The sequence below is a fragment of the Excalfactoria chinensis genome, chromosome 9 (assembly GCF_039878825.1).
Source record: "Excalfactoria chinensis isolate bCotChi1 chromosome 9, bCotChi1.hap2, whole genome shotgun sequence".
Lineage (NCBI taxonomy): Eukaryota > Metazoa > Chordata > Aves > Galliformes > Phasianidae > Excalfactoria > Excalfactoria chinensis.
In genome coordinates this window covers 13,129,723-13,155,021 of record NC_092833.1, presented here as the reverse complement: position 1 = coordinate 13,155,021, position 25,299 = coordinate 13,129,723, and the positions used below count along the sequence as shown (strand labels likewise).

At 38.0% G+C, this 25,299-nt stretch overlaps 1 protein-coding gene across 2 annotated transcripts in view; it reads left to right on the top strand.

The window, feature by feature from the left end:
- Positions 1-572: 572 nt before the first annotated feature.
- The window catches only part of SOX2 (SRY-box transcription factor 2), an 80,279-nt gene continuing 55,552 nt past the window's right edge, over positions 573-25,299 (top strand). Inside the window, exon 1 of one of the 2 annotated variants that reach the window (XR_011904724.1) lies at positions 573-819. The gene's annotated coding sequence lies outside the window, so the exon portion shown is untranslated. The remainder of the gene's footprint in view (positions 820-25,299) is intronic. The other variant, XR_011904722.1, reaches the window with a different exon arrangement.

Genomic DNA, 25,299 nt, shown 5'->3' with positions numbered 1-25,299 from the left:
GTTGCTAAGAATTATTAAAAAAAAAAAAAAATTAAAAGAAAAAAAAATGAGGCTAAATGTAGAGCTGTTTTTAAATATGGAATGTGACAGTTGTTTTTAAAACAAGCCTGACAACGCAGGGCAGCACAAACGCTCGGCGATTTAACAGTTATTTAAGTGGCATGAAAGACATCTATTTCATTACATATGCATATTGCAGTGGGGAGGGCAAGCTTCTAACAGAAGTAAGAGAAAGCTTTAATTCATTTATTTATGAAAAGAGTTCAAACATTACTGATACGGGGTGGTTTATGCCGTGGTGTTTTGTTTGGGGTTTTCTTCCCCCCTTCTGTGGTAGGTAATAAAAAGGATTACAGGCCCTCCAGAAGGATGAGATATCATCAGTTTGTAATCCAGCCCATGGTTTCCTAGATACCGTATTGTCTATTCTGTTCCGCTATGTGAAAAATGTTGAATATCAACAATGGGTTTCAGTGCTGTATTGTTGAGTTTTGTATGAACTAATCTAGCTTCACTAAAAAAAAAAAAAAAAAGAAAAAAAAGAAAAAAAAAAGAAAAAAAAAAAAAAAGAAAAACTACAGCTTTGGACAAAAGTCTATAGCCAGTGCATTCGTAACTCCCCATGCACAAGAGCTGACTGTGGCTCTGGGAAGACATTTTACTCATTTGCTTTCTTTTTTCTTATAGTCGTCTTGTCCAGTTCTCAGGTGTTTACCAGCTATTTGAATTTCACCTGTGTGGGTACTTTCTTTGAGAGAGTCCCAGGACTTGACAGCCATATAGGCCTCATAAAAGGCAGCTCTGTTCTGGGTTTGAAAGGTAAGCTTTTGCCTAAGTCCTCTGCCGTCTGTGCTTTAGGATGCTAACTTTATTGGCCTAGTTCTGAAACTTTGCAGCTTATTGCTCATTTGGAGCTTTTGCAGAGGGTGAGCGAGGGGAGCAGGTTTCTGCCTAACAGGGAAAATAACCATTCTTGGAGCGAGAGGTGGTGGGGTTAGAGGGGATGGATTTGAATGGAATGTGCTTTTCATCTTAAAGAAATGGAATTGTAACTAACTACTGAAAGTAAGAAGTGTGTTACCTGCAAAATGAGGTGTTTCAGGAGCAGCTATTCTGCAAATGCATATGCTCCAAAGGCAGGATAAGGGTAAAAGGGAAAGTGTTTGACCTGGGGGTATGGTATTTCCAGGGCAGGCAGAGCACAGACATTTAGGTGCTTTTGAACTGCTTTGCACTCGATTGCTTTCACTTTTTCTTTCTCTCTTCCTCTTTCTCTCTTTCTTACTTTCTTTTTCTCATTCGTTTGGTCTCAGAATTGTCTTAATGCTTTGTGGAAATGCTTCTGGGGGTGCTGTTTGCTTGGAATAAAGTAGGTGGAGAACAATTGAGGGTAAATAAGATTCACAATCAGAAAGATGCTGTCAGTAGTCCAGTTTCTGAAAGAATTTGTACTGCTCTCCTCTTCAAGTATGTTTTTCTAGGGTTTATTAAATGAATTCAACTTTAATAATTGTAAGTGGGGGATCCTGTATCAATCAGCATGCAAATATGTTTAAGCTGCAGTGAACTAGATTAGATGCACAGCAAGTATTGATTTATAAACATAAAAATGCATTGTTAAATCCTGAACTTTAATGTATGCATTTTATCTTAAAGCACTTCCACCTTTTTATTTACAAGTTATTTTCTGTTTGGATCATAAGATCGTGAATTATTTGAACTGCTTAGAACAGTGACTTTATAAGCAAATAATTTCGTGTTTGCTGTAAATGTGGGAGGTTGTTTTTATGGAGTAACAAATTCCATAACCTTTATTTATTTGTTTTAACATAAGTAATGTACTGACATCTCAATAATAAGTGACCAGCTTCCCAAAAAATCCTCTACATGTTTCCCTTTCTGTCAGGAAGATTTTTGCAGAGGAATGCCAGCTCTCAACATCTCTTTTCCCTGCTACAGTGTGAATGTTTTTCCCATCCCCCTTTTAACCCAGGAATTAGAAGAAAGTACAGATGATGCTTGCTTAACCCTGCATTTAGTGCCAAGCAGTGATGTGCTCCCTATGAAACCATTTCTGACCCTCTGCTTGCAGTGGTGAGCCTGAATTTTTCCCCTTCCTTGCCCATCATTGTCAGTCAATTATGGGATGGAACTGAACCAGAAAATCTGGTACAGTCTGGCAATTAGTACAAAGGGTTTCCAGTCTAGTGTGAAGACAGAGATGCAAGAGCCCCAGCAGCTAGAGAAATAGTTTTGATTGGCCATGGACATTGCCTTTTAGTGCTGCTTGGTTACTTCCTAAAGATACTGGCTCTTCTACCCTACAGGTCTTCTCCTTAAAGTACTGCATTACGGGCCTACTTTTTATAAGTCTTTTGGGAAGTGGGGGGGTCTTCTTTTTTTAGCTCTAGCTTCTCCCATTTGTAGACTGTCATTTTAACCCATCAAACAGACACATTTTGACTTGTACAACAAAGAACCAAGTTATCAACATTCACAGAAACTGACATTTTTAATTCAGGCTTCATTATGTCTTTGGTTTCTGACAGTGAGCTACAAAGACATTTAAAGTTTTCTCTTTTTTTCATTTTAAATTCAGCATTGGGATGTTTATCTTTCTTTTAATGCTCATATTTCCCTTTCCACCTTTATTCTTTAGTAATACATAATTAGCATTATCAAAACCATCAGCTATTATCCACTATGACTTTTGACCTTCATTTTAATCTATCTAGAGTCTTCTAAAATAAATTGCAACATAAATTCTGTTTGTTACACCATTACAATAAAACATAATTAAGCTCATTAATACGTTCATCACAAAAGTAATCTCTCCTGATATTACAAAGATTGAATGGATGTTTACATATATGTAAACTTGTCAATATCTGGTATTGTAAAATAAGAATTAATAATGAAACAAAAATTATAATTAAGAAATAACATACAGAATTTAGCGCTTGTCATGTATACCCAGCATTTTCAGGAGTTACCATTGAGTCTGTAGCTGTCATTTCCTAGTAGCCGAGAGCAAAAAATATGTGGTACAAGTTTGACTGAAGTTCAGAAGAGACAGTTGTACCAAATGAAAAACTTAGACAATTATTTCCAAGAAATCTGGTGACTTCACTGAACACATGAAGACAGTACTCAGTCAAATTCTGCTCAGAACTAAAACGGAGTATAATTAGATAGCAGTGCTAGCAGTTGCCAATGTAATAGGAACATCGGGCATTCAACCATAACCATAGTGTTTTGTTTGTGAGAGTTTTTGTTTTCATACGAGTCAGCAGTTTCTGTTTTATGCTTGGGTAGCTGTGTATTTGGTGTATTTGGGATGTTGCCTTTTGTAGTCGTAAAAAAAAAAAAAAAAAAAAAAAAAAAAAAAAAAAAGTAAATGTGTGATCTAATCTTCATATATGTGAAACGTTACAAATACATGCTCAGAGTTCATATTGGCATTTTTTCTTCATTCTCTGTCTCTGCATAGCATTACTGTGGGAATCCCTGAAGGTGGCTTTAGACACATGGTGACAAAATTTTCCATTCAGTAGTTAAATGCTCTTTTGCTCTATTAATGGCAAGCAGTATAGTAGCAGGGGCTCTGAGTGTGATGACAAGATTAGTACATTGCCCGCTTCAATCAGGCACCTCTTGTTTTTGTATTTATCACTGGTCCTTCCCGGTTGACTGATGGCTGTCACTGGATGGCTTTCTTTGGCTAGAAAGAGAAAGAACTTCCTGTGAAGATGTCAGCAGTGTTGTTGAGTTCCAAAGTAGGTCATTTGCACTGAAAGTCTACATAGAACAACGAATTAGTGGCTTCTCTTGTGGATCTTTTGATAGTATGCGTGGGAAAGGATGCAGTGGTGTTGTGTGTTTCACCAGGAATATGGTTGCATGGTGTATGTCAGAATCTAATGTGGTTACTGGTAACGCAGCACCAAAGGATGCACTGATGATGCTTTTGATAAGAATCCTACGGAAAAAATTATTTTTTGTTTATCAAAAAAGCCCAAACCAAATGGTAATACGCATCTAGTTCAGGCGAAAGAAAATGGTAACTAATTTTGTCTTGGACCAAAGGGTTATTATAAAGACACAAGAACAACTGAAATTTTTCATTATGTGCATTTCAATGGATAATGGGTAATGACTGAAGAATACACGCTGCAAATATACTTTAGTTTGATTTTTTTTTCTTCCATTGTTTAAATTCTGTTTGTCTTCAGTGACCAAGAAAATTCGGCTTTGAACAGGGACTACCATGTCTCAGTTTGTTGTTCTTCAGTCATGAGATTATTGGCCTTCACGCCTGTAATGCACAAACCTAGCTGCGCTATGTGCTTTGATGGTGAATCATTCAGTTAGTACATTTGCTATTTTCAATTAAATAAATATCTTCTTGTGGGTTTCAGCACTTCTCTACTATACAATGCATTTATCTCTATACAAATGTTTTTATTTCTCCCCCCACCCCCCTTTTTTTATTTTTGTCTATAAAATATTTATATGTAATTAAAAATAGCTCATAGTTCTTAGGATCTTAGAGTTGGAAGGTAACTTTAAAGGTCCTCTGCTTCAACTCCCCTGCAATGAACAGAGAATTTCACGGCTTGATCAGGTTGCTCAGAACCTTGCCAAGCCTCATGTTGAAAGTCTCCAGGGATGGGGCATTCACCACAACTCTGGGCAACTCTCACTGTAAAAGACATCTTCCTTATATCCAACCTAAATCTAACCTCTTTATGTCTGACACCATTTCCTCTTGTCCTGTCACCAGAGACCATGCTAAAAAAGTCTGCCTTCTTTCCTATAGCTCCCCTTTAGATACGAAAAGGCCACTCTCAGGTAACCACAGTGCCTGCTCTTCTTCAGACTAAGCAGCCCCATCTCTGTTTCATAGTATTCTTTAAATGAGAATACTGAGACATAGCAGGTCTGAGTGACATTGTTACCTCTGGTGTAGGTTTGGAATATATGAGGTTTCCTATCTCAGTGTATTGCAACAGCTTAGCTCAGTGATGACTTACCTGCTTTCTGGATTTCATGTGCTTTTTAGATTGTCCTTCAGTGTTAGTAACTGCTATATCCACTGAATGAACTCTGGGCAAACTGACCAGTTGCAGGATCTACTCTTACTACCTTCAGTGTTACAATTCTCTCATCTCAGTGGGTTGGTTATCAAGCTTTAATGATTAACCTCCACAACTGTTCTGCTCCTGAAACCCATTGCTCAGTGATCCGTCACACTGCTGAAGAAGTTTGGCTCAGTTGTTGATTTCATTGCTGTTCTAGAAAATCAAGCAGCATGTCAGTAGAGATGAGCTGGAACATACTTCTGTTGTGAAAATGACATAGCGTGTTTCGTATATATAATATCTGTAACTACAGGAGACCTTCTGTTCTTTGTTTCTCATTCTTGTGTGGATTTCTGAACTTGTGAAATCAGATGCATTCTTTGTGCATATAGATGTCCTTACTCTGCTCTTAAGTGTACCTGCAACTGATGGCTGGATCTGATGGTGTGGGAAATGAGTCAGGCTTCAATGTGCTAGCAAAACATTTCAGATTATTTGTTGTGTGGAAGATCATGAGAGTTCAAGCACACTGCCTGAGCTTTCCTGCTCCTGGAAATATTCCCTTCGTGTGACAGTTCCACCTTAGCCCTGTACTGAGTGGTAAAAGCAGCTGATAAGTACACATTATAAGCATTCTTTTAAGACATAACAGTCTTAGGCTCCAGGTTCCCAATGACTTTTGGTTCAATTATCACTTGGATGAAATTCAATAGGAGTAATGTACCCAGTTCCTTTATGCTATTGCAGATCTCCTGTCCGTGGTCTTACAGTGGGCTATGGAACAAGTGAGCATTGGCTGCTAGTGGGCTGTGATGAACATTAAGAAACAAAAGAGATTGGATCGATGTATTTCACGAGATTTTATACAAAGCTAAAGCAATTGGCATTTCATATAAGATGACTGGTTTCATATAAAGGAGAAAGAAAAAATGACTAGTAAAGACACGGTGATAGCAGTTTTTTAAAGGACAGATACCAAAAGTACAAGCAGAAACTATGCCACTGCAGATGATCACAGGCTGTATGCTGAGAAATATCTTTGGTTAACATGGGAGCCTTAACCAAAGACTCAGAAGGGAGTTTTACAGGAATCAGTTTACGACATGTCTAAAGGTATATCATGAGCCTCCAGAGAATCAAGTGATTAAGATGCAGAAATGGGATGTGACCAACAAGATGCATGAAACTGCATTGTATGAGCATTAAAAGTAATAGCGTAACAAGGAAAAAACCCACTAGTCAACAGGAAGATGTGATGCCATTGACAAATGAGGCTAAACAAGAAGAGGTATGTAATTCCTGCAGTATACAATAGTTTACTTTTAAAGGTCATTGGAAGCCTAGCACAAATAATATCTGTGGCAAGAAGATATGGATAATTTGTAAGACATTTTCTCGTGTCCTAGGGGTTTCATGGCCTTGCAATGGGGACATGAATTCAAGAGGCAGCCACTCCCTCACTTCCATTTCACCTCTTCCTAGAATAATTCTTAAATTGTTCCTTTTCCTTCTGTGTCTTAGTTGCATGTCTGATTGTAATTTCTTTCTTTTTCCTTCTGTACTTGTAATTATCTTTTCATTTCAGTTCCATGAACTTTCCCTCTTTCAGATTCTTTAATTCTTTGGTTTTCTCAGTATGGTATTCCTTGCTGTCATCCAGACTCCACTGTCATTTCCTTGTGCCAGTTTCCCTACTGAGGAGATATCTAAAAAGTGGTGTTGGTTTGTGCTATGCTGGCACTTACCAGAGAAGACACAAAGAAACCCTTGTCTTCTGGTGGTATCTGCAGACAGAACTATATTGATGGCTGTGGAGGCATTTTGCTCCTGATCCATGCTGCTGTTCTGGCAGAAGCCTCAAAAGCGGACACAGATACTTAGCAAAACATCCATTTTTGTTTTGTCATTTGTACGTTTTACTAAAATGGAAAAACAATCTGAAATGCTTCATATTTTTCATTAATGTCATTTTCAAGCAATTGCATCCATGAAATTTTGGCATAAAGTATTCGATAAATTGTTTTGAAAATTTCAGAAAATGCCATGCTGCAACTTAAATAAATAAATAGAATCCGAACTTCCAAAGCACTTCCAATTTTCCCTTTTCTTTCTTTGTCAGTGACTTCTGGCAGAAGTGTTACTTCTGTTTGAGTCCTAATCAGATTAAGTTGGATCCACACTTTGCATGTTCTCCCAAGCTAATTCCCATTATCACTGTGCTTTAAAACCTTTATTAGAGGCTTTTGTTAAAAATGCATCACTTTACCATCCTCATTCATCTGAAAAGAGGAGTGGTTTTAAATGTACCCTTCTTTCAAAGCTGTGTTTGTCACTGACCTTGGATGCTGGTTCAAGAAGAGAATTAGTTTCTAAACTGTGTGCAATGCCAGGAGCACTGGAGAGTGTTCTGACTGGTTCCTTCTAGGAGAGGTGATTTGAAAACCTCATCATCTGATGCATTACGTCCATCAGAGCAAAAAGTACTCAGGTATTGTTAAAAGACATAAAGTTTCAAAACTGGCTATTGTCTCTCTGGCAAGGAGTTGTCAAGATAAAATGAAGGAGGCTTCACTGTGCAGCAGGAAATCTTGGGTTCTCAGTTTGAAAGGGGAGATTATACCTTGAGGTGCGTAAACTCCCTTCTTTGATTCGTAAGCAAAATGGAAGCAGTGACTGGTGATGATATCAGGTTTTTCAGGCAATTAAGGCAATGACATTTAACATGACTGGCTGGAGATGAAACTCAGCAACTCATCCTTAAAATATCAACTGAAATTCGGTTTAGATCCGAGTTACAGAGGTGTGTCTGTGAAAGACCAAAACTTGGAAGAAAATTTTTAAAAAAGACTTTTGTCTGTGTTACCACCAGGGAATGTGATCTTAGCTTTATAAAAGTGGTCCATGGAAGAATATGCTCAGTGGTCAGTGCTGCTGAAAAAGAAAATGAATATGAGAAATAAATTGGAAATAGATAGAAGATAAGCACAGAGTATTTATGCCAATATATATATCCATGGGGCACCATATTTTGCATCCAGTCTTCCCTCTGTCTTTTCAAAAACAAGCAGTAATTATGTCTATAGGAACAGATTTCCATAAAAAGAAAACTAAGCAAAGTAGACTCTGTATAACTAGAAAAGATTACTGGGAGAGATTATAAAGGTAGATGAAATCATCACAAAGGTGGGCATTACATGTATATGCTTTGTGCACAGCCTTTGCCTGGACAAAAACTTAAGATCATCAAAGGCAGGTGACAGATATGACAGCTGGAAGAGAAATCTTGAAATGTAACAGAATTAAACTACAGGATACTGTCAAAGTTTAAAGTTTACATGAGTTCAAGGGAAGCCGGAAGAGTACTCAGAGGAAGTGTTATCATACTCCTGTTCTGCTCTTCTCAGGGCATTAACTTCTGGCTGCTTGTAGAGATAGTGCATAGCTAGAAGGATGTCTGGCCTGACCTGGTACAGCCAGTTTGTACTCTTATGATAATATTTGTGTCCTCTGCTCACACTTCCTCTACCTATCCAAATGAAGGGCAGACCAGATGCTGTGAAAGCAGCCTGGACATCTGGTTTGAAAACTGGACTCTCTGATCTTCTTTGCTTCACTCTTCCTCTTCAGATGAACTAAGAAAGGATCTCTCTTCCATGGTGCACCTAGTCAGCAGTCAGATGGAAATGCTGACAATCAGAGGCATGTTTTTAAAGTTTCCAAGTTTCAGTTTAGCGTGATTTTTAAAACCTGGTGAAATCCATAAAAAATGTATCAGTATATAATAGCTGAACAATCTCTCCAGGAGACTTTAATTTCTGATTCTAATCTTTTCATCTCAATCTGCTAGGTCAGCTTTGCACTTCTCCTTGTGTGCACAATGGGGAACAATGTTTAGCTGATGACAGAAGTGCTGGATAGGGATTAAGTACCTCCCAAGCTGTCTGTATTTTAGTAATGGTATTGAAAGTTCCCCAGTCCCTGATTTTCTTCCCTCCTACTCGTCCAACAAATTAACTCCTAAATCTGAAAATCAAGACATAGCTTCACTGAGCAGAGAAAATGCACCCTGCAAGTTTTCCTAAATACTTGTTTAGAAAAAGCTTGTTTGATTATTGTAATTGATTATCTTTAGCCCCCAAGTATCGGAATTCTACACTGCACTCAGTGTGTGACTTGATGAGATGCTGGGTTTAGCAACAGCCTCAGGGGTTCCCACCTCACCGTCCCCACCCACCCACTACTTTCTGGCCCATGCTCCAGGTTTGCTCCCCTAGCTTAAGTGCAGATTCCAAATTAATTTGTTCCAAATATTCACTGCTGTCGAGAGCGCTAGTCACACCACGTGCTCTATCAATGTCTTCCCTTCTTCCTGTGATGGGATGAGTGCTATGGATATGTGAAGTTAGAGAAAGATAATGACTTGCTTAGTGGAGTTAGCCTTCAGCTTTACCAGCTCCTTGATCAAACCGAGCACTAGTGCAAATGCATGGCAGCTAGAGCAAAGCTGTGGTTTGGAGATGGGTGGGTGGCCTTTAGTTAGGTGTTAACTCAGATTTGGGAAAGTTTAAGGTTATTGTGAAGTTGCCTTTCCCACTGTGTACTGCTTGTATGTCTACATGGCAAACCACAGTCCTGAGTCCAACCAGTAATAAATAACTGTTAGCTAACGCAGCAGTAGATTTTAAAGAAAGATTCAGGCAAATCCAGATCACTACAGTCTAGTATGTTGTATGATGTCTGTGCTGGGGAAACATATAGAAGCTCTAACAGATAAAAGAATTAGTGTGATATGGATAACTGTGATACATTGTGAGAAATTTACATGGGTTTTGAAAGAGAAGTCATGACTTGAAAGTACAGAATCTGAAATTCTCTGGAGGAATCTACAAGTAGGAGAACACTGGAAACACAGGTGAGATCACCTGCTTGGGCTTTCACAAATCATTTACTGGGGTCCACCACTAAGGGTCTTTAAGCAAGTAAGATGCGCTGGCACAAAAGGCAAGACCCTCACATCAATAAATAACTAGTTGACAGTAGAGAGCAGAGTGTAGGATAAAAATGGTTAGTTTTCACAGCTGAGGTTGGTCATGACTGAAATCCCCACAGAGATCTGTGCTATTCAACATATAAGTAATTGGGAAAAAAATAGGAAGGTGAATAGTGAGGGGACAAAATTTGCTGATGGTGCTATTACTCAGGAGAGTTGAGAGAAGGACCAACTATGGGGTATTGAGAAGGATCTTACAATACTGGCGATAATAGGCAAAAAAAATGACGTGAAATTCAGTGCAGACAAATTCACACAGGAAAAATAACTCTATCTTTACATATGAAATGATGGGCTGGGAACTAACCATCACTTCTCAGAAATGAGATCTTGAATTAAATGGATAGTTCTGTGAAACTGTCACCTCAAGAACAGTTAAACCAAAATTTTAAGAATAGAGAACAAAATAAAAGCCATCATTATAACACTATTTATATCCATTGAACACCTGTACCTTGAATACTTTGTGCATTACCAGCCTCCTCAACTCAGAAAGAACTGAGTAAAATCAGAGAAAGCTGAAAGATGTGACAAGAACAGTCGCCATGATAGAGTGGGTACAAGGATATGATCAGGATGCAGAAGGAAAGGGTACAAACAGGGCTGGGGCAGTTTAATAGAGGTCTATGAAATATGCATGCCAAAGAAAGTGCGGATAGGTACTGATTCTTTGCATTCAATTAAACCAAAGGGTATCAAATGGAAGTTGTTCATGTTCAGTATTAGAAGTGGTGATTCCTCAGCACAGCATATAGTTAAGTCGTGGTGGGACTCCTTATCAGATGACATTGTGGGTGATGGAAGTTCACATGAATTTGGCAAATGATTTTTAAAGTATGGAAAACGTGCATGGAAAAATTAGGGTTTTCTTTTGAACTTGGCCTCAGTGGGCACTTTGTGTCCAGTAATTAGCAAGGTAAGTGAAGGAAATTAAGCTGGGTGCCTAACACCAGGTGACACAGATACTATAAACTGTGCTGTCCTTTAGGGAGGAGTTGCTGTCATGTTATGAGTTCTGTTAATGGATTACTGTGGAGGATAAAACTCCAAAGCCCATCTAGAGACTCCTCTTGTGGCGCTTTCATTTAACAGTAACCAGGGACTGAGGATTTGGTTCCAGGAGAACACAACTGTAAAGTTACACTGAGATGCTCATAGTCAACTTTGTAATCAAACCACCAGTTGTCTGTGTCCTATACTAGACTGTAAATAATTTGTCTCTTCTTTTAAAAGAGCATCTTTGCAACTCAGCATATATTCCATTTGCCAGGGACTGCTTTTGTCAGCAGCATTATAAACTGACACTCTCCAGATATGACACATTCTGTTTCATTGTCTGAGCACTGTAGAAGAAAACAACCCATTCTGAGACCCGTGGAGGCTACCTGGAGTTAAAGGTGTGGCAGCAATGTCTCAAACTGTGATTCATTTTGAAGCATTCACAAAACCAGTGTGAGTTCACTAACTTCTTTCACCCATAGCTTTAAGCTGTGTGTTTTTCAGAGATTCAATTTTTCTAAGTTTTTCTAGGTAAAATAGACAGCAGCTAATACATAGTGAGGGAACACTCTCTCCCTATGTCTCTAAATATATTGGCACAGGTGAACAACTTGTTTTTGAAATAAATTGCCTTTTTTTTTTTTTTTTTTTTTTTTTTTTGTGAGTAACATTTGCCCGCTCTTTTTCTTTTACGATTACCTTCCTTCAGTTGTTTCAGTTCATTTCCTCTCACCATCTTATTTTCAGTAATTTTTCGCCTTTAGTCCTTCTGGTAAGTCTCAAACCACAATCTTTCCCATGGAGAAAATGAGGGCAGGGAAGTTTGTGATGAGGGCAGACTTTTGAACCATGAAATGTGAGTGTTTAATTTGTTGCAGACAATTTTGTCTATCTCTGGGAGCTATGTTTTTTTTCTATTGCTTATAGTTCTGATAATATTTGTGAATTGGGAGCATAAATACTATTTAAAAATATACTGGAAGTGGAAGGGCAAAACAGGTGGAAATCTTAAGGCTGTAAGGCATGCATTTGTTGCCAACAACACTCAGATGCTTCCCTTTTGTAGCAATGCCAGTAGAATATAATAATTACTCATGGTCGGTGTTAGTACAGAAATTTACCATCAGTCTTTATTTCTTGGTCATTAGTTTGAAGCTCCTGTCTTTTTATAATCCTCAATGGTTGAAGTGAAAAATGCTTTGTTTACTAAAATAAACATGTCTTTAATATGGCTCTAAAGTTATGTTAAGGCTTCTTCTGCAGTTTGTTTTGCTCCTCATGTGAAATCTTTCCACTTAGACTTACTTTGCAGAATAGGTCCATTTTTTTTAATAAGTTTCCAGTGCTGACAACAAACTATTGGAAATGGTGCAAATTTTATGTTAGTTTTTGTGGTGACCTGAGAGGCAACTGTGACAGAAAGAAGCAGCCAGTACCTGGTTGACTGAAAGAATAAATAACATATATAACAGGAGATTTTGTTAGCAGGTCTTTAGGAGATGGTGATTTTTGTCACCTGCTGCTGCGCACCTTTTCTGTCACTTGCTCATTTTTTTGTGTCTAAAAGGGAGGGACATGCTCTGTTGGAGGAAGAATCTCTCTTGGCCACAAATTAGCATGATGGCTTACTTGAGTATCAAAGAATTGTGTTTATAATCCCCTGAATTATAATTAAAACAGGTTCTGAAATAATTTTTAAGAGCTAAAATTATGTAGAATTTATGCATGGTGTCTTTTTAATAAACAACAAAAAAATCATTTAAATAAAGGGAGCAGTTGCCCCTGGGTGCTTGAATTTCCCTTTAAAAAGTTGAGCTACTCTTAACTTATTGATTTTGAAGCCACTATAATAAAGAATTAGTGAAGGAAATATTGCTTTTACTGTTTTCAGATAATGCTTAATGTTGTTGCAAATTATAAAATTTAATTAGCTATATAAATGCCAAAGGAACAAATAATGTGCTATTGTCTTGATATCTTTCCAGAAATTAGTCTTTTAAAACAAATTTGCCATATTAATCATCTAAAAATATTTTTGATCACTGAATTAATAGTTTGCAGCCTGTTTTCAGGTATTCATTGCCATAGGTGATTGCCTCTTAATTACTACATGGGCGCTTTCTATTCACTCTTATTAATTCATGTTTTCTGGCACAGTCCCAAAAGGCAGCCTTGCCCTATATCTTCTAATTACTTCTATAATTGAATTTGCCCACTTTTTCTAACCTATTTTTTAAACTGACTGTGTTTGTTCATGGTTTATTGTGTCTTTTTTGTGTCAGTTCTCTGCAAGCAGAATGTACATTGATTCTTTCCTCGTTTCTCATTAATTTTCAAGAGCTTTGCTGCATGTCTGTTTTTTCAGCCTGTCAGACCTATTGCTAGACCAAAAAAAAAAAAAAAAAAAGATTCTTATTATTAAAGGTTAGGTAAAATAGACTGAAGTTAATTAATTCATTAGTAACTCTGAGCCAATTACTGAAGCCTTCTCTTATTTATATACTTGTTAACAAGACAGAGATGAGAAAGGCCTATTATAGGCACATGTCCTTCAGAAGTTGGGCAAACCCTCTGGAGCATATGCGTTTAGTTTCACCAAAGAAAAAGAATTGATTCCAAAATGAAGACTTGAAGATCTGGCTGGCAAATGCTTCATAACCTGATGGACCTTCTCACGACCATCTAAAAGATATTTTGGATCCTGTTTTTTTATCACAAGTAATACCTTCTAGTGTTTGTCCTCATGAAGCACATACCTAATGTATGAATATAAATATATTCACTTACAACTCCCCTAGAATTAATTCATGGAACATCTGGAAGTAGTAGAACAAAGAGGACCTACCCATGCATATCTATGCAATTAAGACATGAGTCGCCGATTGTGACTTCACACAATTTTCTTGTATTGATTAACGTGAGGAGATATGTAGCTGGAAGAAAAGAATTGTTTGTAAATACTTTTCATGTGATGAATGTCACATGAAAGCTGTGTTATTCTGTCATCCAGAAGCTGCAGTTTTATACATAAACCAGGGCATGTAATGAGTGGCTCACTGATCAAGGTCAAATGTTTAAATTCATTACATTAGCAGTTATTTGAAGTGTTACATTCAGTACCTGCACTTACGTTTTCCAGAGGCTAAAGCGTTGCAAAACAGTGTACTCTTTCACTGAGTGCAAGAGCATAACTCAGCTTGCAGTAATGGCATAAGGTTGTTTACTTTTCTAGAGCTACTTTACTGGGATAAAACTGGCTTAGCATAAACTTCGTGTATTCTTCAGTTTGGACTGTGATCATCACATCAGGATTAAGTAACACGTTAAAAATAAGAGACAAAACATGGCTTTGGGTATATCATCCAATCAGTCCTTATAGAGCATGGATCCAAACATATTTAACAGAAAGAAAAAGAAGTGTTTGGACCAGTGGGGAGCAGGAGGGTTGGCTTAGTCCAGTTGATTAGATTTTGAAGAAAATTTGGTCCAAAGTTTTAGATTTGAAATGGTACAAGAAAGGCAGTTAGCAAATTAGCTGTAACTTTGAGTGTTTTCAGTTCCCACTTAGAAATAACTCCATGGCTATTTCAAACAGGAGAGACAATAGGAAGAAAAGGAATAAGCGAATAAGACATCTGAAAACTCACCTGCATCTCATCTCTATTATAAGGTCTGGAAATAATCACTGTGCTGTGCCAAAATATTTGTTTGCCTCTGCATACATCCTGGAGCACACTCTGCTTTCTCACCCCCCCCCCCCCCCCCCCCCCCCCCCTTGTGTGTCATATGGCTCCCTGCAGAATTGGGGCCTTTATTATTCAGTCTTGCTCATTCATCCTCTTCCTGAAATCAGCTAGGAAATAACAGGCTGATTGGAACTGATGATATCTTGATCAGATCATTATTATTTCTGGTGTGAAATAAATAAGCAATTAATTATGGGAGTGCTCTAGCTGCTCTGTAGTTAGAATAGCTTTGAAATCTGCACTTAAAACAGATATTCACTTCTTCACTGTGTATGAATTATATGACATGCTTGCCAAATGTAGTTGTTTATTTGTGGAATGGAAAGTTACTGGTTTGGAGAACTTCTCAAGTACATCTCTTGATTTGTTGTAGTTACTGGCAGTTCTCCTTAGGACTGCTGGCTGTGTTAGTGAACAGAGGGACTCCAATCCTTTCAGTAGAAACAGTGCAAACAGGTTTTTGAATATTTCCTGACAACTGTAGATGAGCATTTAAAGTGTTCAGAATTGTAATGCAAGGAAATAAATGTTTTCCTTAACACTGCATTTGATGCTAGTGCTATTGAAATCATTTCTTGTAACTGTGAGGTGTATGTTATGGGGAGAAAATCACTTACCTGCCCCTCACTTCTTGCAGCTTTGACAGAACTGTGTGTTTGTATTGGCTCCACCCAGACAGCCCCTCAAATGAAGTCAGTAAAGGAAAAGCACCACCATGACACGGGTTGTGTTATCAGAATCAGGGAAATCAGGGCAAGTAACTGGAGATGCTGAAATTTAAGGTGCTCATTGAACTATGTTGTATTTTTGTTTTGTTTTGTTTTCTAACATGTATTGATGGTAACGATATTATTAAACTAAAATAACCAAAAGTTGTGCTCATTACAGTATGGAGAACAACTCCAGACAGGGAGGAGCACTTTTGAATTTCATACAACGCAATACAACGTAACTCTAGCATTAGAAACAGTTAAAGTATACAGTGTTTGCTGTCAGAAAAGCTCCTGGTTTATCATGTCTTTTGTAGTTCTTGCATCTTTTATGAATTTATTTCCATCCTTTACTTATGTTCGTGTTCTGCTGTGTTTAACTCTACTTCTGTCATACACACTGAATTGAAAAAATCGCTATAAGCTATTTCCTTTCATAGTCATTGCTGCTCTTCTTACTCAGGTACCCTCTAACACGTCCTAGTAATATTCTTTTGCCTGTCTTCTTATCTCACTTCACGTGAATGCATTTTGGCTTCTGCACAGCCACAGTAGCGCTTTCTACTTAATTCCATATCTTTTCAGTAACTTCATGTAGTCATCAAGGAACTTGTAAAGATTGCATTGACTTCTAGGAACATGCTTGTTCCTTGTGGCATTCCCTTTAGATCATTACTGGTTCTTCTTTGTAGAACATCCTGTGATCACAGCAAGTGTATATGCTGAGTTGAAGCTGAAAATCAAAATCATCATTTACATACAACAGTGCAGGGATACTGAGATTTCATGTGTATGATGCACCAGCAGCACAATCCCTACTGCCTGTTTTGTCTTGCGTTTTTACTGTTTGGCTGTCTTTGTCCTTCCTGGTACACACTGACAATTAGATGACTAATATGGAGATATTAAAACATACTTATCCTGATATAGTGAGTAGAATCTGATAATTGTAGGTTGATATTTAAAAAAAAAAAAAAAAAAAAAAAAAAAAAAAAAAAAAAAAGTTGTAATAGAGGAAACATTTCAAAATATTTTCTGCTACTTTTCATAAAACTAATGTGAAGTAATGCTGTTTAGTGTCTTGGATACTAGGGTTTTCCCTTTATATCAGAGGCTTATTGGAAAACAGGTTAGCTGATTAAAACAGTGAGTGTTGATCAGCAGCATTCCTGCCTTCCTGTCTGTGTGCTATTTGTTGACATTTATTCTAATAGTATTTGGAATAAATAAGGAGTATGAAATAAAACTGTAACGTATTAAAGAAAGGAGGGTCCCTCAATGAACATGGGCAGTTTTCTGTCTCAGGTCAGCTACAAGGCAGGGAATTCAGCATCCAGCACTGGCCTCAGCCCAAAGTAAGGCAACTCAGCACTCAGGGCTCTGTGCAGAAGATGGTTCTTGATGGAAGAGGTTTGTTAGATCTTCCATCCTTTGGCACTAGATGCACCATGAAAGAAATAGATTTCTCTAGTTTTGCTCACCACTGCAGCAAACTCAAGCGTGGAATCTTGCAGTAAAGAGAGCAGTTTATTTTAGGATCTGTTAGATAAGCTGTTTCCTAACTGATATTTCATTATCTTCCCAAGTAAGCTGCAATTGTTCAATAAATATGTTTTCTCTTATTTTAATCCTGAAGAAGAGGAGAGGTTGTCTCTTGCTTCCAGCCTTAGTCTAGCTCCTAGATTTCAGTATTTCAAGTAGGTAAGAGGCTACATGGAATCTATTGGCCTTTTAAAGCCTAAGACTGCTCAGGGTCTTTCAGGTCAGTTTATTAAATCAGATAAGATGTAAATTAATAATAAAGAAATAAATATATGATTTCAAGTGGAAATTAATAATATTTTAACACAAAGTTTTAGTGGAATATGTCAGCCAATAACAATTGTAGATTAGGGGGATTGGATCCATCCTTTTGCTCATAACATATGTTTCAGCACATCTAGAAATGTAATTGTGTTCCTTATGGGTATCCAGACTGCTGGTAGTAAACAAATATGAGTAGTTATTATCTGCATGTTGGCATTATGTATTTTATTTCTACAGTAAGTGCCACCACTCAAATGCCAAACCTGTGCTTAACATTGTGCCAATTGGCCTCCTCGCTGATAAACCTTGACAGTACATTGTTCTGTTGTCAAGGGGCATTATCCTAGCAATTCAGCAAAAAATTTTCTTCATTTGGACAGAGCATCTTTTAGACATTCCCTTCTTCTATTGATTTGTTTTCTCCTGTCCCTTTCTCCTTCTTTTGTTTTCTTATCATAGCTTCAGGTTATTAAGTGCAAAGTATTGATGGGAATGGATGGTTTTGGTCGATGGAGAGCTAATGCATCCCTAATCCTGCCATTGTTATAGAGTTGTGCTTTACTCTGGTTCCTGATGGGGGAAAAGGTGCAAAGCTCTTGATCCTAGTTTTATTTGTCACAAACCCATCCATCAATCAAGCACAAGCATGTCTGAATGCTGAATGACATGTGGGTCTCAGCTGAAAAAATTCGATAACACTGTATTGTCAGGTTGCTCACTCTTTTTTTTTCGATAAGAAATACATTTGACTGAAATAGATAAGCATGCAACTACTAAAGACTTGAAGAGAGAGAGTGACATACATGGCAGCAAAGGTTGTTGATCTCTGGTATTAATGATACTTATGAGTAAATAAAAGAAGAAAAAAAAAAAGCTCTGGACATGAAACAAGCTTAAATCTGGTAGGTTTTCTTTATTAAGTTGGAGTTTTCAGTCTGGGCATATATTATAGACTGCAATCTAAGTCCAAATGCTGTTAGAACTTATCATAGAATTTATAGTTTAAGAATTGGTTAATAAAGCAGATATTTCTGGACAGTAAAATTATTTTAATATATGTTGATAAATGTCTTCATTTATAATTTCTAAATGAATATGAAGATATATAGAAGTATTCCTTTAGGATTTAAAATTATTTAGAAGTATAATTGTCTAAACATAGATATTTTATGCTACACAAATACATATGTGCATCACTTCAAAAATATCCATTTGAATTGTAATTGTACACTCAATTCTTTTGTATCCCTTAGTTCTGGTTCCTGAGTGTTGTATGTTATTGAAAACTTACCTCCTTACCCATATACAATTTTCTGTTTACACTCACTTAAAATAATTGCCTTATGGAACTGTTAAAATGGTACAATATTCCCTCTGTACTCTGTAAGTTAGGTGAAAGTAATCAGCTGATCACAACAATTTTGTTTTCTAACTACAGAAGTAAATATTTTAGAATGGAAAACTGTATGGAATGACCTAAAAAAAATCCATCAACAAAGGTAACAAAAAGGCAACCCAAATCACAGGCTCTAAGATGAATGTGATGTAGCCTGAAGTACTCACACACTCTATGAGTAAGCCATTTTTTCTCCACTCTGTGACTAGGGGCTACAAAACTGCAAAAATCAATGTGGGATTGCTTTAGATTTGTTGGGTAAATTACATGTGCTTGGCTGCTCCATTGTATCTGGCCCATATTCCATACCCGATACTTTTAGATGGAACTGGCACATAATACATAGACTCAATATTGTTTTTTATGGATTTAACAGAGCTTAAACTGAACTCCGTGGTTAGCAATGAAAAACTTAAGAAGCGCAGCTTCTTGAAATCAGAATGAACACATAAATATAGAAACACTATTGAATCTGTGTCTGGGATCACCAGGCCCAGTTTTAATTTGGTGGGGTAGTTAGCACTAAGTAACCATAACATGCTGGCATCTGTTGTTTTATCTTCAAATGATTATTTTGATGACTATTTGATATTAATGTGGAGATATATAAATATATTTTTGCATTTGTACTACATGAGTTAGAAACATTTTTAAAAGACATTCTTGATGTTGTCTGAATGCTGGATGATGCCAGATTAAATTCAGAACACCTCTGTGAGCACCAAAAAGCACTTGGAGATCTCTGTGTGTATCGTGACTTAAGTATTTCAGATCAATTGCAGTGCATGCAGTGAAGATCGAGATGCTCAGCTGCAGAACACCTAAGTCTGCATTTAGGCATTTCAGTTGTGGACTCTTCAAGTTGTGTGTGGTGTCTTATTTAAAAAAAGGAGAAAGGACATGATTTCAAATGTTTAATATGAAACAGAAAATTTGGCCGCCTTTGAAAATGTCCATGTTAGTTAACAAATATGAGGTAATCAGATGTAAACAGTTTGCTAGGTTTTAGGTGACAAAAGCTGGTGTGACAGGACTGATAACACTCCTTAGTAAGCCTGAAGAAGGCTGGTGTTTTCTCAGGGGAAAGCAAATGCATTGCAGTTTTTAAAAGTAAGGTAAGACTACATGTGCAAATGTTAGTTTGCCTTTATCATATTTGTGAATGGTGTATTACTAATGATATGTGTTTATCGTGGTTTTAAATACTGATCTCCAGAGCCGTTCATGAGCAGACAATAGTCACTGTAGCCCATAGAGTTAGAATTGCTTTAAAACAGTGAAGCCAGAAGTCTGACTTTGCATCCATGCAGACATCAGTGCTGCTGAAACCTGCCTGCACTACCAAAGCCATGATCCAGCCCGTGCTAAGCATGGAAACTGATAGCAGTAACTGATACTGCTTGTAGCACGGTGCCAGGGAAAAAAATGCTGTGTGTGGGTCCAATAGGCAAGGACTGCTGTCACGGCTGCAGCAAAGAATGCTGAAAATATATTTACAGGGAAGAGAAAATAAGCCTTAAATTTCGGGGGGATGCCTTCGCATTGGCAGCTCTGCTTCTTGGTCTCACCCCTCCCCTGACCTCCTGGCATGCCTCCTTCCTTCAAGCTTTGGATGTGCAGGGATGGGCAGCACGTGGTCCTCAGACTACTGGCGCTCTTACAGACATCCAGCTTGCACTGCTGGCAATTCACAATCCTAATTCTAAACTTTAGAAGTCTCTTTATAGTTTCGCTGTATTTAAAAATTACAGGACACATCCTCAGCTGGTGTTAATTGATATAATTCTAGTAATGCTCTTGTCAGGACAGCAGTTTCTGCTAATGAACATCCTGCATTGTATCTCTACAAGCATTCAGATGTGGTAATCAGCCCAGCCAGCCTCTATGAGTAAAGCAGAGCCTTGTCAGGGGGCCTCCACTTTAAAACTTTGCTTCTTGGTGTGTCAACGCTTGATTTTATTATTCTAAGGGCATTTTGATAACCCCTCTGTGTTTGGGTCTTCGTGGTGTGAAGGTCTGACTAAATAATGAGGGTACTTTCTCTTTTATCTATAGAGGGAGGATTTCCTTATTACTGCCAATAATATGGGTCAGATTTTCAAAGGTATTTTAACTTCACCTCCATGTTTGTACTGCATAAACACTTGCAATTGCTTTTGTATCCAGTCACTCCTACAGATGAGCGTTTACCATTATTTTGATATGCAAGTGATACTTGTGGATGTATTCTTCCATCTTATTTCTATAGATAAATATACACAGGCACAAGTGAGTGTCATGCTTTTATTTGGCATTTTGAAATGCTCAGTATTAAGTGGACCAAACAGTAACACCATTTGGTTTCTCAGGGTATATGATGGGTTCAATTTGCACTTTGAGGAAAAAGGAAAAGAGAGATGTTAATTCAGCCTTTCCTATAATTTTGAACTCTGTCTCATATGACTGGAGGCCTTAAAGGGTCCATGATCATATGTGATATGCCTGTCTATATTCTAACACCTCCTGTGATACTATATAGTGGTAATGATCCTTCCTTTTTATCAAACACAAATAATTCATATGAAAAGGAACATTAACTTCCACAAAACCACCATAGCTCTGCTCCTTAGGCAATAGAAAAAGCTTACAAAGCAATTGTTGGTTACTCCTTTTGAAGAAACAATGCATGCGGATGGGGTATCATCAATAAAATGTGCACTTCATGTTCCAGAATTCAATCCTGTTCATGAAGCTGTAGCCATTTAACTCCATGACTTCTGACTGTTCTCTGCCTGAGAACTGGAAATGCTCTATGGTACATCAGTAGAAGATATGCTATGTTTTCCACTTACTCTTGGGGGGTATAATGGAGTTCCCACTACTACACTTAGGTGAAAATCAGCTGCTGAAATAAGCAACAGTAGTATTGTTGACATCCAGTATGCATTAGAAGCCAGCACAAGTTTCATGTTGCTGTGTATCTAAGACCAGGACCACTCAAGAGGTTAAAGACGTTGTTCATCAACTGGGAATGCAACTTGAGAAATATAAAGCCAATGGAATTAGAAAGAAAGGGCAAAACACCATATGATTTCTCTGTTTAAGTGCCATATGGCATCTCTTTAAAATGTATAGCACTTGGGAAAAAGGAGATTAGTGGAAAATGTAAGAGCTGCTTCATAGGACCCTGAGGACCAGCAGTTCAAAATGCTGTAGTGTCCAGACAGCCATGCTTGCATATTAGGGAATAAATGATGCTAAGATAGAGAAGATGATACACACAGTATTTCTCATTAGCCTGACACGTATCCCAGAGTAGAATGATCAGCACAGTGTTGTTGCATGGCTGCTACGTATGTGTGTGTTGTACTGTGCAACCATGGCTGAAATTGAAATAGTTGTTCTTTGCTGCTTGTGGACCTGATTCTGTGTCCTTTATGCTAATTTGGTTCCTTTGAAGGAAAAGAATTCCAGAGGAGATCTTTGAAGTAGTCCCTACAGCTTTAAAATTTCAGGTATGAGATAAAAACTCATAAAGTGCTGTACAGCATTAACCGAAGGAGTGAAATAGCTCCATCAACCCAAAGCCCCTAGAAGCTGTTCGTTTTCAACTCTTTAAGCACATGTGAGTCCCCATAACATCGGTGAGAGCTGTTTGCATGCTTAAGGCAAACACAACCCAAAGGCAACAATTCATAATGAAAAGGAAAGAAGAAAAAAGAAAAAGCCCAGGAACAAAATTTTTCCAGCTTGAATTAAAAACTTGTCAACTCCACTGCGTATGTTTGACTCAAGCAATATTTTGTTGGCTGTAAATTGTTTGCAGTAGGGATGCTGTACTTCTAGAGGAAATAAACCAGAAAAGATTTCCACCAAACCCATGATAATTTGATTGCATAGTCCATATTTGGAGCATATTTGCATATTCACTTGTGTTTACAAATATATAAACTGTCATCTCGCAGGCAGGGAGAAGAAAATTGACAGAGGAGGTTCAGATGGGGGAGAAGGGAAGGAGTTGCCAGTAAGGCCACAGGCTTGCCAAAATCCGCTAAGCGAAGGAAAAGAAACAAAACACAGAGAATAGACAAGGAGAATGAGTGGCTAATTACTGTACATCCCACTCAGCTAAAAATGAAACATACAGGCACGAGACATCAGAGAGGCACATATTGCATAGGCACATCCTGACAGCAATGACAAAACAGTGTAATCACAAACAGAAAACTAGGAACATTTCCCTCTTTGTTGGCAGCGTTGGACTGGATGTGTTCTAGCAGAGAGGCTGTTACTGCCTTGTCACTGCCGGTCACTTTTCTCTTCCATACTGCGTGGGAAGATGTCAGCCCCTGTGCCAGCTTGGAAATGGCTCTGGGAAAAGCAGGACTCTGGATCCTGCAGATTCCTTGCACCTGATGCCAGCAGGGCCCAATTCTCATCAAACGAGTGCCCTCTCTCTGCCCTTGACTGGCATATTGTAGGGACATGGCTGGGTAAGATGTTAATGCCAATCATCAGTTAGAAATTGGGGTATCTGAGAGATCCCTACTTTTGACATGATTTACATCATGCCAGGCACCTGATTCCTACTTAATTAAGGACAGACTGGAGTAGTCTTTGCATGGGACTGTATTCTTACTTGCGACTGTGTAGTGCTTGTACTCATATGAACTGATCATATAAACCAAACAACTCATGGAGGAGTTCAAAGCAGTGTGGGTTTGATGAAGAAAGGACAGGAAGAAATGGTATTGTGTTTCCCAGCGAACTTAAAGTACACTGCAACTGCAGCTGGAGGCCATTAACTAGATAAATATGTACTAGCTGGTGAGATTTGCAAATCTGATTGCAAGCTGTTAAAGGCTCTCTCTGGACTTCAGCCTCTCTCTGCAAGCAGACCAGGTTATGTGCCCTGAAGGTGATGTGAGAGTGACCATGAAGTGACTGCAAAATGTTCCTAATATAGGGCATTTTCTAACATTGAGTTCTCTGTTCTGTAGTAGTTCTAGTCTGAGAAATTTGTTGCAGTACTAAATTGTCTCTGGCGTTGTAGTGGAGAGAACTTCTTCACTCTTGTGAGCAAGGGCATGAAGTTGCTGTTAGGCCGCATGGGGTTAATGATTTGCCCTTCAGGACAATTTACTGAAATTAAGTTTTGAATAATGTTTTCTTCCATCTTCAGTTGCCTACTGTAGCTGTCTACTGCTACTTCACTGTGCCTGATTCACCACCCAGCTGCGCTGTGATGCAGCATGGTCAAACATGACTACAGAGAACACTATTGCAATGTGAGCTGCTGCCAGTCTCAGGTCTGTCATCTGAGTGCTCTACTGGATGCAGGCTATCACAAATTTGGATGAAAATTCTTAGTTCTCTGAGCACAATATGACTGAAAAGAAAATCTCTTGAGACTCTAAGAATATGTTGAGAGTTCATAATCTCAAACCCCGTGGAAAGTGACTGCTCATGAGAAAACAAAAGTTAGACTGCAATAAAGCACCTTCCACAGGATTAGCCTATCCTTATGAAAAAAAATCCTACAGATCTCAGTCAATAGCACTCACCATTTCAAGGGAGAAGATAGTTTATTTTAATAACAAGAGTAGCATAGATGAATAGAAGTAGCAGAAATTTGCAGTATATTGTATCTGGTAAAGTTTATTTAAAATTATAGGACAGCCACACAACAAAGATGTACTATAATTATATTTATGCTCACATACACATCTTATTTGCAAAACACCCATCAGTATGAACATCACCAGCAGGAGGAGGATGCGATCAAGGCAGTTTTATCCCCTTGTGTTTCTTCTTCCAAAGAGAAAAGAGTTCCACTGGGGAAAATAGTTTTGTGACATGATCTGTACAGCAATAAACTTAATAATAGCAAGATTTATTAGAAAAAGTAACAAACTCAATGGGGCAGGGATAGAGACAAAGTAAAAACAGTTAATTTGCAATAGAAGTAATCTCACAGAGATTTATTTTACTTCAACTAATGCTCTAAATTTGCTTTCACCCTTTTATTTAATTTGACTTATATTACTCAAATGTCTCTGGGTGGATGTGGCTAACTTTGTATGAGGACAATGTGAGAAAGAGTCCAGCTATTGTTTTGTAACTGACAGATCGTTGTTGTCTCAGAATCCTTTATGTTCCAGCAGGTGTTGGCAGGAGGAATGCTGGCTTATAGGCTGAAATGTAACATTAAGAGGAGAAAAAGAGAAAGCAACTTTTGAGAAAACGTTGCTGATATCAGTGAGTGTTTCTGCCATTCCAACCCTTTAAATCTTGCAAAGCCTTCTCATCTCAAAACCCAAATGACCAGCCAAAAAGAGAAGTGAAATTCAAGCTAGGCACTCCTTTAGCTATAAATGAAAGCCACTCTTCTCTGTTCCCAAAATTTTGAATAAATGATGAACCAAAGATGAATAAGATGAATAATGTCATATTCACAAAGGATCAGCAACTCTGAGTAGTTTGGAACAAGGATCAAAGAATTTGCACCGCAGCTCCTGCAGAACTTTGTGCC